The following is a 10234-nucleotide window of genomic DNA, read 5'->3' on the forward strand; positions in this document are numbered from 1 at the left end:
ATGAGAGGTGGAAGCCTGGGGTACTTCCTCTCTGCTTTGTTCTGACCGTATAATAGTGGCACACTCAGAGGTCAGTCGCTTTCTAACTTCAGTGGCTTTCGTCTGGCTGAAAAATCCTTTCGTTTTAAATCTGGGATCCAGGAGTGCAGCAAGGGACATGATGCTCATTGACTGCAAAGTGTACAGCTTCTCCCGGGGTTGCCTGGATGAGCTGTTCTCCCATTTCCAATGCCACTGCAGGTACCGGCTTTGTTATTTCCTCCTGAAAGGTTTGCTCTAGCATTTTCATGAGGGGAACTACTTTGGGGGCAAACACATTTTCCTCTGCCAACACCTCTACAGTGGTATCGTAGAAGGGAGACCGCAAAGAAAGGCTCCCTTCAAACAATGTTGAACTCATCCGATGTCAAGAAGGGGATGTCATGTTGTAGCCCAGCTACCCTTAGCTCCACCAAACTTTGTAACAACAAATATGTGCTGTTCCATCTGGTCTCCACTTCTTTCATTAGCTTAATTTTTGCCATTCCCAGATGAAGCACTTATGTAAGTTTCTCCTTTAAAGATACAGATGAGTAGGCCATTAAATCACTGCAGTAGGAACACAGAAAATTATTAGCGTTATTAGAAAATAGAATAAAGGGAAAGAGCATACCTTAGCAGTGGTGCTGCTTCTAAAGTAGCCAACCAGCTTCCTTGCTTTGGCCCGGATGCCAGAGAGCACAGGGTGCTGGTAATACGCCTTTGTCAGTATAAGATTCAGTTTGTGTGCAAAGCAAATATAGTACCGAAGCTTCAACTCTCTTACACAGGCAACCCTGTTAGGAGCAGCATCAGTGATCATACATGTCAGCTTTTTAGTGATTCCCCATTCCTGCATCAGGGAAGCTTTCACACAAGCTATATTTTCAACAGTGTGTGACTGGGGGAATGACTGCACTCCTAACAGCACTGAACTGAACCTGGTTTTCTTACCCACAAAATGGCATGTTAGAGCCAGGCAGGCATCCATGTTGATGGATGTCCACATTTCACAAGTAAGTCTAACAGCAGCCACCTTTTCCACTTTAGCCTTAGCCTTCTCCATAGCTGAATCATACTTGGCCTCCACCATGGCCTTCAGAGCCTAAAGGAAAAAATATGTAGTGCTGAGTTATGAGACATATAATAAAGTTCTCATTTGTTTTATACATGCACCCATACATACCTGCCTTGAAGGGAGAAAGTAATTAGGATCCAGTTTGGACGCAAATGCCCTGAATCCAAGATCATCCACAATACTGTAGGGCTGTGTGTCCTTCACTATCATGGAGACAAGGACCTCATCCAGCTCTTGTTTTCTGGTGGCTGGTTAAAAGAGAATAAATATAGTGTCGGTTACCTGTCTTTATTTGCACAATAAACAAAAGTCAAGAAAATTGTGATAGTGTGTTTGTAATACTGTAATGACTTACCTTGGCTGGGTGAAGCTCCAATTCCCTCCTTATTCTCATGCAAGGCTCGGTAATGCCATGGATGAGGTGTTGTTATTGTACCTCATCTCCTTGGAACACAATCACCTATGAATACAATAAGAAATAGTGAAGAATACAGTTCTTGATAAGCAAACCTAATGCATCTGTAATAATGGTAGATTTAGCTTACCTTATTAGGGGTTATCAATTCGAAGTGTTCCCACACAGTGGAAATCCTCCACTTCCTACCTGGCTCCATCCTATCACCTATCCTTCTCTTCTCACTCTCCTAAATCTCCAAACTCTCTCTCTCTCTCTCTCTCTAAACTCTCCAAACCAACTCCAAACTACAAAAATCCCATCCAAACTCTAGTATCCAAACTATCAAAACTCTATCCAAACTATCCAAACTCTCAACTGACCGCAACTCTTCATCAAAAACCCACATTTTGAATGGAGCCTTATATTGCTGTCAAACCTCGCAGCAAAATCTGAACCACTTCCAAAAGCAGTCACATGGTACAGCTGGGCAGCGAGGCTTCGGGTATCATTATTTTTGGCTTCTCCCCTAAATGAAGCAAGCCTTGATACGCGCTTCGTGGAAACGCCCCTCCGCTACTCGACACACGCTTTGAAGCATCGGAACATCTCGTAACATTACTAGTAAGTATGAACAAAGAAACAAACAATCCAACCACACCTGACCTGCTACCCAACAAAGGAAAACCGACACTAGTCATGGCTGTGTGTTTTCCTTTAACCCTCCATATGATGGATGAAAATGGTTACACATTGTTAACACAAACAAACCTGCGATAGTATGTGCTGCAATGTTACATTAGCATGGTTAAATTAAAGCAAAATACACAGAAGGATATTGTGTATTGTGTAATGGAGAAAATACGGCACACAAGGTGCGTTCAGGGACATTACGGAAAAAACATTAACATTCGATTCACTCAGCAAAGGAGGAAATGCACATATCAACACAACCTAGACAACATTAGACTCAAATTATGAGGGCTTTCTAACAGTCACGTTTGTGAACAAAGATGGAGGACTACATGATGTCACCGCTTAACATACCAATTCAGAGCATTGTGCTAAAACTCACTAAAAATATCCTACAAATGGAATATATTCTTACCACAATTTTAGGACTGTGCAATCGTCTTTTCCGATGAATTCCCTCCCCACTGGAGAAGCTGTTTAATTTGGCTTCCATGGCGGCCATCCTCTCCTGCAACATCTGGACCCCGCTCAAGCTTCTGCTTCAGCTTCTGCTCCAGCGGTGCTCTCTGGCCAGACAGCCTGATGATAACACTCAACAGTTTCTACTCAGTGTCTGTCACGGGACTGACTGGAACCAGTCGGTCATGTCCAGGCTGTCCCAGCTGAGGAGTTTGTGGTGAGTCACACTGGAGATACCGGGCAGCCTTTGTAGAAACTCATGTAACAAAGATGACTTCTTGGTCCATTCAAGTATCGTGCGGTTCTTGCAAGACTACAGATGTGATTGGACGAGCCCTCTAACACGATGACGTCAGTGATGCAGCATTTCTGAAAGTAACATGCCGACTTCTCCAGGCAAACAGATTTTCTCTATGCCTGTAAGATGAATTTCTTCAATCAAAAGAAGAGCCCTTAGAGAGATACCACTGTCTCCATTCCATCATATTATTTTGGATGCACACTACCAGTCAAAAGTTTGGACACACCTTCTCATTCAGTGGCTTTTATTTAATTATATTCTACATTGTAGATTAATACTGAAGACATGAAAACTATAAAAGAATAAATATGGAATTATGTTGTAAACAAAAAGTGTTAATATTCAGCATTAATCTACAATGTAGAAATAATACAAATAAATAAAAAAAGAATGCAAGTGTGAAAAGTCAATCCCCCACCCCACGCACGCACACCATTCTGATTTGCATTTATATAGCTCACGCATTTTCATTGACACTGGAAATCTTCCCCCATCCTGGGGGCTGGGAAATCAGCCGTCCGCATCAATTCCCAGCAATTCCTGGCAATTCTCAGTAGTTTTCTGTGCTGCCTGCGAATTGCCGCTTACTGCTGTTAAGTTGAATTTCCACGGCAATTTACAGTACCGTTTATTGACGAAAATCCCTCTTGGTCTCCATTCCTCCTCATAATATATCCTCCCAGTTGACGAGGCTACAGACACTCTCTGTTCCTCATGAGCCTCCTCTTTGAACAATCTCTGCCCTCTAACATCAAAATCTGCTCATCACCATCATCACCAAGGAGGCATATACATCATCTCCTCCACTCCTTGATAAATCTGATCACCACCTGGTTCACCTCCTTCCTGTGTACAAACCTCTGGTACATAGACAGCCAGCTGTCACCCGCACAGTCAAGAGGAGGAGTGTGAGGATCATGGGGAGGACATTGACAACTTTACACACTGCATCACTGACAATATTAATTTCTGTGTGGATTACACCATGCCCACCAGGACAGTACGCTGTTTTGCTAACATCAATCCCTGGATTACTCCTAATATAAAGGCTCTCCTGAAGGACAAACGGTGGGCTTTTAGGTCAGGAGACAAGGAGGAGATGAGGACTGTACAGAGTCCTTATCTCCTTTGAGGAGGAAGATTGGAGAGGGGAAATGCAGCTACAGGAAAAAGATGAAGGATCAGCTGCTACAGAATAATGTCAGTGGGGTCTGGAGGGGCCTGAAAACCATCTCTGGCCACAAAGACCCCAAGACGGAACTGAAAAGGGACCGGGAGGCAGGAGTGGGGTGAATAACCTGAATAGCCTTCAACACCATCAAAGCCCATGCTTCTGAGGGACAAGCTGGAGCAGACAGGAGTGGACTCTCACCTCATAATGTGGATTGAAATGCTGGATTACTTCACCAACCGGCCACAGTTTGTGAGGGCAGGGAACTGTGTGTCTGACACTGTGGTCTGCAGTACGGGGGCCCCACAGGGGACTGTCCTTGCTTCCTTTCTTTTCAACCTCTACACTGCAGACTTCTTTCATCACACCAAGAACTGCCATCTTCAGAAGTTCTCTGATGACTCAGCCATTGTCGGCCTCATCACGGACGGAGATGAGGAGGAGTACAGAGAACTTAACCAGGACTCTGTGGACTGGTGCCTGCTGAACTGCTTCCAGATCAACGCGGTGAAAACCAAGGAAGTGGTGGTGGATTTTAGCAGGAACAGACACACTTTTCCTTCACCAGTGAACATCCAGGGAATGGACATTGAGATTGTGGACTCTTACAAGTACCTGGGTGATCACTTAAACAATAAACTGAACTGGATTGTTAAGAAAGGTCAGAACAGACTCCACCTGCTGAGGAAACTGAGGTCCTTCGGCGTGCAGGGAGCACTTCTGAAGACGTTCTACAATTCTGTGGTGGCATCAGCTATCCTGTATGGAATGGTCTGCTGGAGCAGCAGCATCATGGCTGCAGACAGGAAGACACTAAACTGATTAAGAAAGCCAGCTCTGTCCTGGGCTGCCCCCTTGATCCTGTGGAGGTGGTGGGAGACGGAGGATGATGAAAAGATTTTGTCTCTCATGGAGAACACCTCCCACCCCTTGCAGGAAATGGTAACATCACTGGGCAGCTTCTTCAGGGACAGACTGCTTCACCTGTAGTGTCTAAAGGAGAGATACTGCAGGTCCTTCCTTCCTGCTGCAGTCAGACTGTTCAATCAAACCTGCTCCCGGTAGTTCAGTTCACCCATTAACTGCAGTAAATTTAAATAAGGACACAATGTGCAATTTCACTCATTTTTTTCTGTAAACATTTATATTTCTTTTATAAGGAGAAAGTACCTATTTATATCTGCGCACTGTGTGCATTTTGTGCTGCTCTTTTTCTTTGCACTGTTTCTGCTGCTGTAATGCTGAAAATTTCCCCACCGCGTGATCAATAAAGGTTCTATCTGTCTGTCTGTCTGTCTGTCTGTCTGTCTGTCTGTCTGTCTGTCTCTCTCTCTCTCTCTCTATCTATTAGGCCTGGGCGATAAATCGATTTTATCGATTAATTCGACTTTGTACTTAATGTCCATTTGTTTTAATGAAAATTGATTTTCTCATCAACATCCGCCACCAGCGCCTTCCCGCTGGGCTCCCGTAGTTCAGAGTGCGCGCCCCCCTCCCCCCACGCTTGATACACAAACAACATGGCGGCGAGCGGTACAAATCTAAAGGCGCGTGTCCACTAGATGCTATTTTCCCACATGGCAATGCACCGCATCTGAAAATCGCACAGATGGCGGGCGGTCACTAGCGAACCACAACATGGTCACATGACAGCGCTAAGCAACAGCAGGCCGCTACGTGGTCACGTGACCGAGCTTCCAGCTGGACAGTCTGGCAGACAAGTCGGATAAACACAGTGCCTCAGCCGCAAACTTTCCCTTTTATTTCAAAAAACACGTCAGCGAAAAGCATTTGTGAAAGCATTTGAGACGAGAAATAATCTTTGCAGCAGCTGAATCTGTCCTCGTCTTAGGTCACCGACGCCTAGTTTAGAAGTTTGAGGACAGTTTCACGATGCGTGGAATTTCCGCAGGCCACATCCAATTTGCATAAAGTAGAAGTCAGTCTACTTTATGCAAATGAGCTGCAGCCCTCTCCAGGTAAACACACCGGATCGCAGCCGGAAACGCAACCGGACCAGCATGCCACATGCTGCGCATTTCCAGCTGCAATCTGGTGTGTTTACCTGGAGAGGGCTGCAGCTCATTTGCATAAAGTAGAATGGACTCCAGCGTGCAGAGATTAGGTAGGGGGTAAAAAAAAAAAAAAAAGATCAGATAAATCGTGAATCGGGGTTTTTTGTGAAAAAATCGGAGATTTATTTTTTTAGGCCATATCGCCCAGCCCTACTATCTATCTATCTATCTATCTATCTATCTATCTATCTATCTATCTATCTATCTATCTATCTATCTATCTATCTATCTATCTATCTATCTATCTATCTATCTATCTATCCTGTGCTGGTTCATGTGCTGCTTCTCAGGAAGATACTTCAGTGTATCTCAGAGGGGAGAAGTGTCCAAACTGCACAGCCTGTCCACAGGGGTTCCTTAAAAGAGTCAGTGCTCGATTCCCTACCCTTCTCAGTGTACACAACCTCACTTGATGCAATAATCCACTCCAAAATTTTCTCATACCATTGCTGATGATACCCAGCTCTTCCTGTCATTCCCCGCAGATGACTACATGGTTTCTGCTTCTCAGCATAGATGAAAAAATGCCACCTTCAACCCAGCCTCTCCAAGACTGAGCCCCTTGTCATCCCAGCCAGTCGCTTCTTTACAACAAGAAGTCACCAGCTTGAATCAACCCAACTCAACCCAACAAAGTCTGCCAGAAACGTGGGTGTCACGATTGATGGCCAACTAACCTTCAAGGCTCATATGGCCTCTGTTGCTTGGTATTGTTGATTCGTCCTGTACATCAGGAAGATCAGACCCTTCCTGTCTGAACATGCAGCACAACTCCTGGTACAGGCTCTCATAATACCACCCATGATCTACTGCAACTCCTTACTAGTAGGCCTTCCCGTATGCATGGTCAAACCTCTGCAAATGATCCAGAATGCAGTATACATCTGGTTTTCAAATAGGCAAAAACAGCATACATCACCCCGCTGTTCAGATTGCTTCATCAGAGAACAACTCAGCTACATGGGTGGGGCTGGAGGGTGGCAGGGTGGCACTTTGAATAATCTGAAAAATAACAGAAATTGCATACCCTGTCTATGGCACTCCATTTTAAGGATAAGCTACATCAGAGTAGAAAATGAAATCTGGGTTAGTATGATCAGAATGTGATTTAGATGGACGTGCAATGATGTATAGAAGGATTAGAAAGAGTGTGAAGATGTGAAACTTGGCATGCTCTCAGTGAAAGGACCTACAGGGAACAAAGGATCAGCAACAAGGAAAACACATGGAAATGCCTCCAACCCCCAGAGCTATTAGCTTCCTTTGATGATTTCAGATCAATGAGACTTCATTTTAAGGAAACAGTGCAGTTCTTCAGTGATCTTTGCCGATTGAAACAGTGGACCGTAACCCTTTAAGCACCGAAGTCGTAATATTGCAACAAGCAACATTGCTGAACATAACAAGCCATAGCTGCAAATATGGTGCCTCATGTAGTTACTACTTTACACCAAGAGATGGTGGACATCTGGAACTTCAAGCTGAGCAACATTTGTGGGCGTGTTTTCATTCAAAGTTTTGGAGTTTATAGAGTTTGAAAACTGCCCCCCGGTCGAGGAGACAAGGGTTGGGTTTTCCCCAGCTAACGAAGCTTACAAGATCACTGTTACTACTACTGATTCTGTCCAATTGGAACATCGACAGATATCACGTGACCACGGTAGAGAATCTTGTGACTACGAGGACAGTGACAACATGCTATCTGCATTACCTGAAATGTGGCAGTACAGACATTGGTTTCTGTCAGGATGTAGCCCCTATCACTTTCTCCTTAACAGATTACACACCTATTTTGCAGACTCAATATCGACACAAGCCTGTCGCAGAAGAGGGCATAGCAGACACTGTCACAGAGTTACAATTAGCTGGAGTATTAGAACCATCCGCAGGCAAATGGAACACACCCATCCTACCTGTTGAGAAACAGAACAGAGGCAAATATAGGACGGCACACGATTTGAGAAAAATAAACAGTATAATTTCTACCTCTACTGTACTGGTGCCTAACCCCTACACTGCCATATCTGCTCTCACACCCGAACACCAGTGGTTCTCTTGCATTGATCTGGCTAACGCCTTTTTCTGCCTTCCATTGGCAGAGGATCTGAGAGATATTTTTTCTTTCACCTTTCGTGGTCAGCGTTTTAGGTGCAACAGGCAAACCATTCTAGGCCATCCAAAGCCACTGACAGTGAAACAATGCTGTCATTTCTTGGACTTACGGGATTTAGCAGACATTTTATACCGGGTTACAGTGAATTAACTACACCATTGCGCGCCCTGGTGAATGCACAGGGTATGAGGAACCTGACTGCACATTTGACCTGGACCACAGAGGCAGAAACAGCTTTTATTGATCTAAAGAATAGACTTGCACAAGCTGCTGACCTTGCCATACCTGACTACAAAACCAGGTTTTATTTGGATGTTTCTGAAGCAAAACACACAGTAAATGGTGTTTTGTTTCAGAAAAGGGGGAGTGACAGACAGGTCCTAATGTACATCAGTGTCATTCTAGACGAAACAGAAAAAAGACATCCTCCATGCACAAGACATGCGGCAGGAGTGGCCAAAATTTTGCAGAAAACAGCACACATAGTCATGGGCCACCCACTCACAGTACTCACTACACATAGTGTAGTAGCATTTGTAAACTCAGTAGCATTTACCATGACCTCACTGAGACAGACAAGAATGGAGAAAATCCTTTCTGCACCGAACATCACATACACACATGAAGGCATCAACATGGCAGAACAGATGGGAGAAGGAGAGCCACGAGTGTGAACTGAAAGTGAGGATATCTGAGATGATTAGACCAGATCTATCAGCAGTGCAACTTGAAGGAGAGCAGGAAATACTGTTTACAGATGGATGCTGTTACAGGCATCCCACAGAAGGATTGAAAGCAGGTTATGCAGTGATGAGACAGAGAGGACAGGAAATTGAGGAGGTGGAAACAGGGAGGTTACAAAGTAAACAATCAGCCCAGTTGGCTATCCTCACAGCAGTGATAAAAGCTTTACAATGGAGCAAGGATAAGAGGGTAACTATATACACGGATTCAGCCTACATAGTTGGAGCAATACATGTGGAGTTGCCTCAGTGGAAGAGAGTAGGATTCCTTACAGCAGCAAAGAAACCTATAAAACATGAAGAAGAAATGAAAGAATTGGCAGAGGCACTCCTATTACCAAAGGAAGTGGCTGTAGTTAAATGCAGGGGCCATGACAGGACAGGAACAGTGGTGGCGCGAGGCAATAATGCAGCAGATGAGGCAGCAAAGAGAGTGACAGGATATAATCCCCACTTAGTGATGTTACAAACTGAAAAACAAGTGACAGATACACTGCCAGAGCTAAATGCTCAGACACTGAAAGAAGCACAGGATAAAGCATCACCACAAAAGAGAACCATGTGGAAGGAGAGGGGAGCTAGGAGAGATGAGGAAGGAATATGGAAGGGAGAAGCAGGTAAACCAGTACTCCCTCCTTCCTGGCAAAAAGCATTATTTCAACAAGCACATGGTCTGGCTCATGTAAATAGTGTACAGATGAGAACAAATCTAAGGCATTGGTGGCATCCATATCTGACAGAAATGACTAATCAGTATGTCAGAGACTGTAAAATATGTAGAGAACACAATCCTAAAGCCACAGTGAAGCCCGAAGTGGGACAGTTCCCACTACCCTCCATGCCAGGTCAGGAAATAGTAACAGACTATACTGACATGTGAGACAGAGTGAGGGTATATAGATATCTCCTAGTTGCAGTAGACACATTTACAGGATGGCCTGAAGCACGGCCAGCCAAGAAAGAAGACAGTAAAACAGTGATAAAGTTCTTGGTAAACCGCTATGTACCAATGCATGGGTTTCCCAGGAGAATTAAATCAGACAACGGGACCCACTTTAAAAATAAGGACCTGCAGACGGTGGAACAGATGCTAGGGCTACAACACGCATTTGACACAGTGTACCACCCACAGTCACAAGGCAGAGTAGAAAGGATTAATCAAAACCTGAAAGGAAAATTAGCCAAAATA

This window comes from Amphiprion ocellaris, chromosome 19 (genome assembly GCF_022539595.1).
Source record: "Amphiprion ocellaris isolate individual 3 ecotype Okinawa chromosome 19, ASM2253959v1, whole genome shotgun sequence".
Classification (NCBI taxonomy): domain Eukaryota; kingdom Metazoa; phylum Chordata; class Actinopteri; family Pomacentridae; genus Amphiprion; species Amphiprion ocellaris.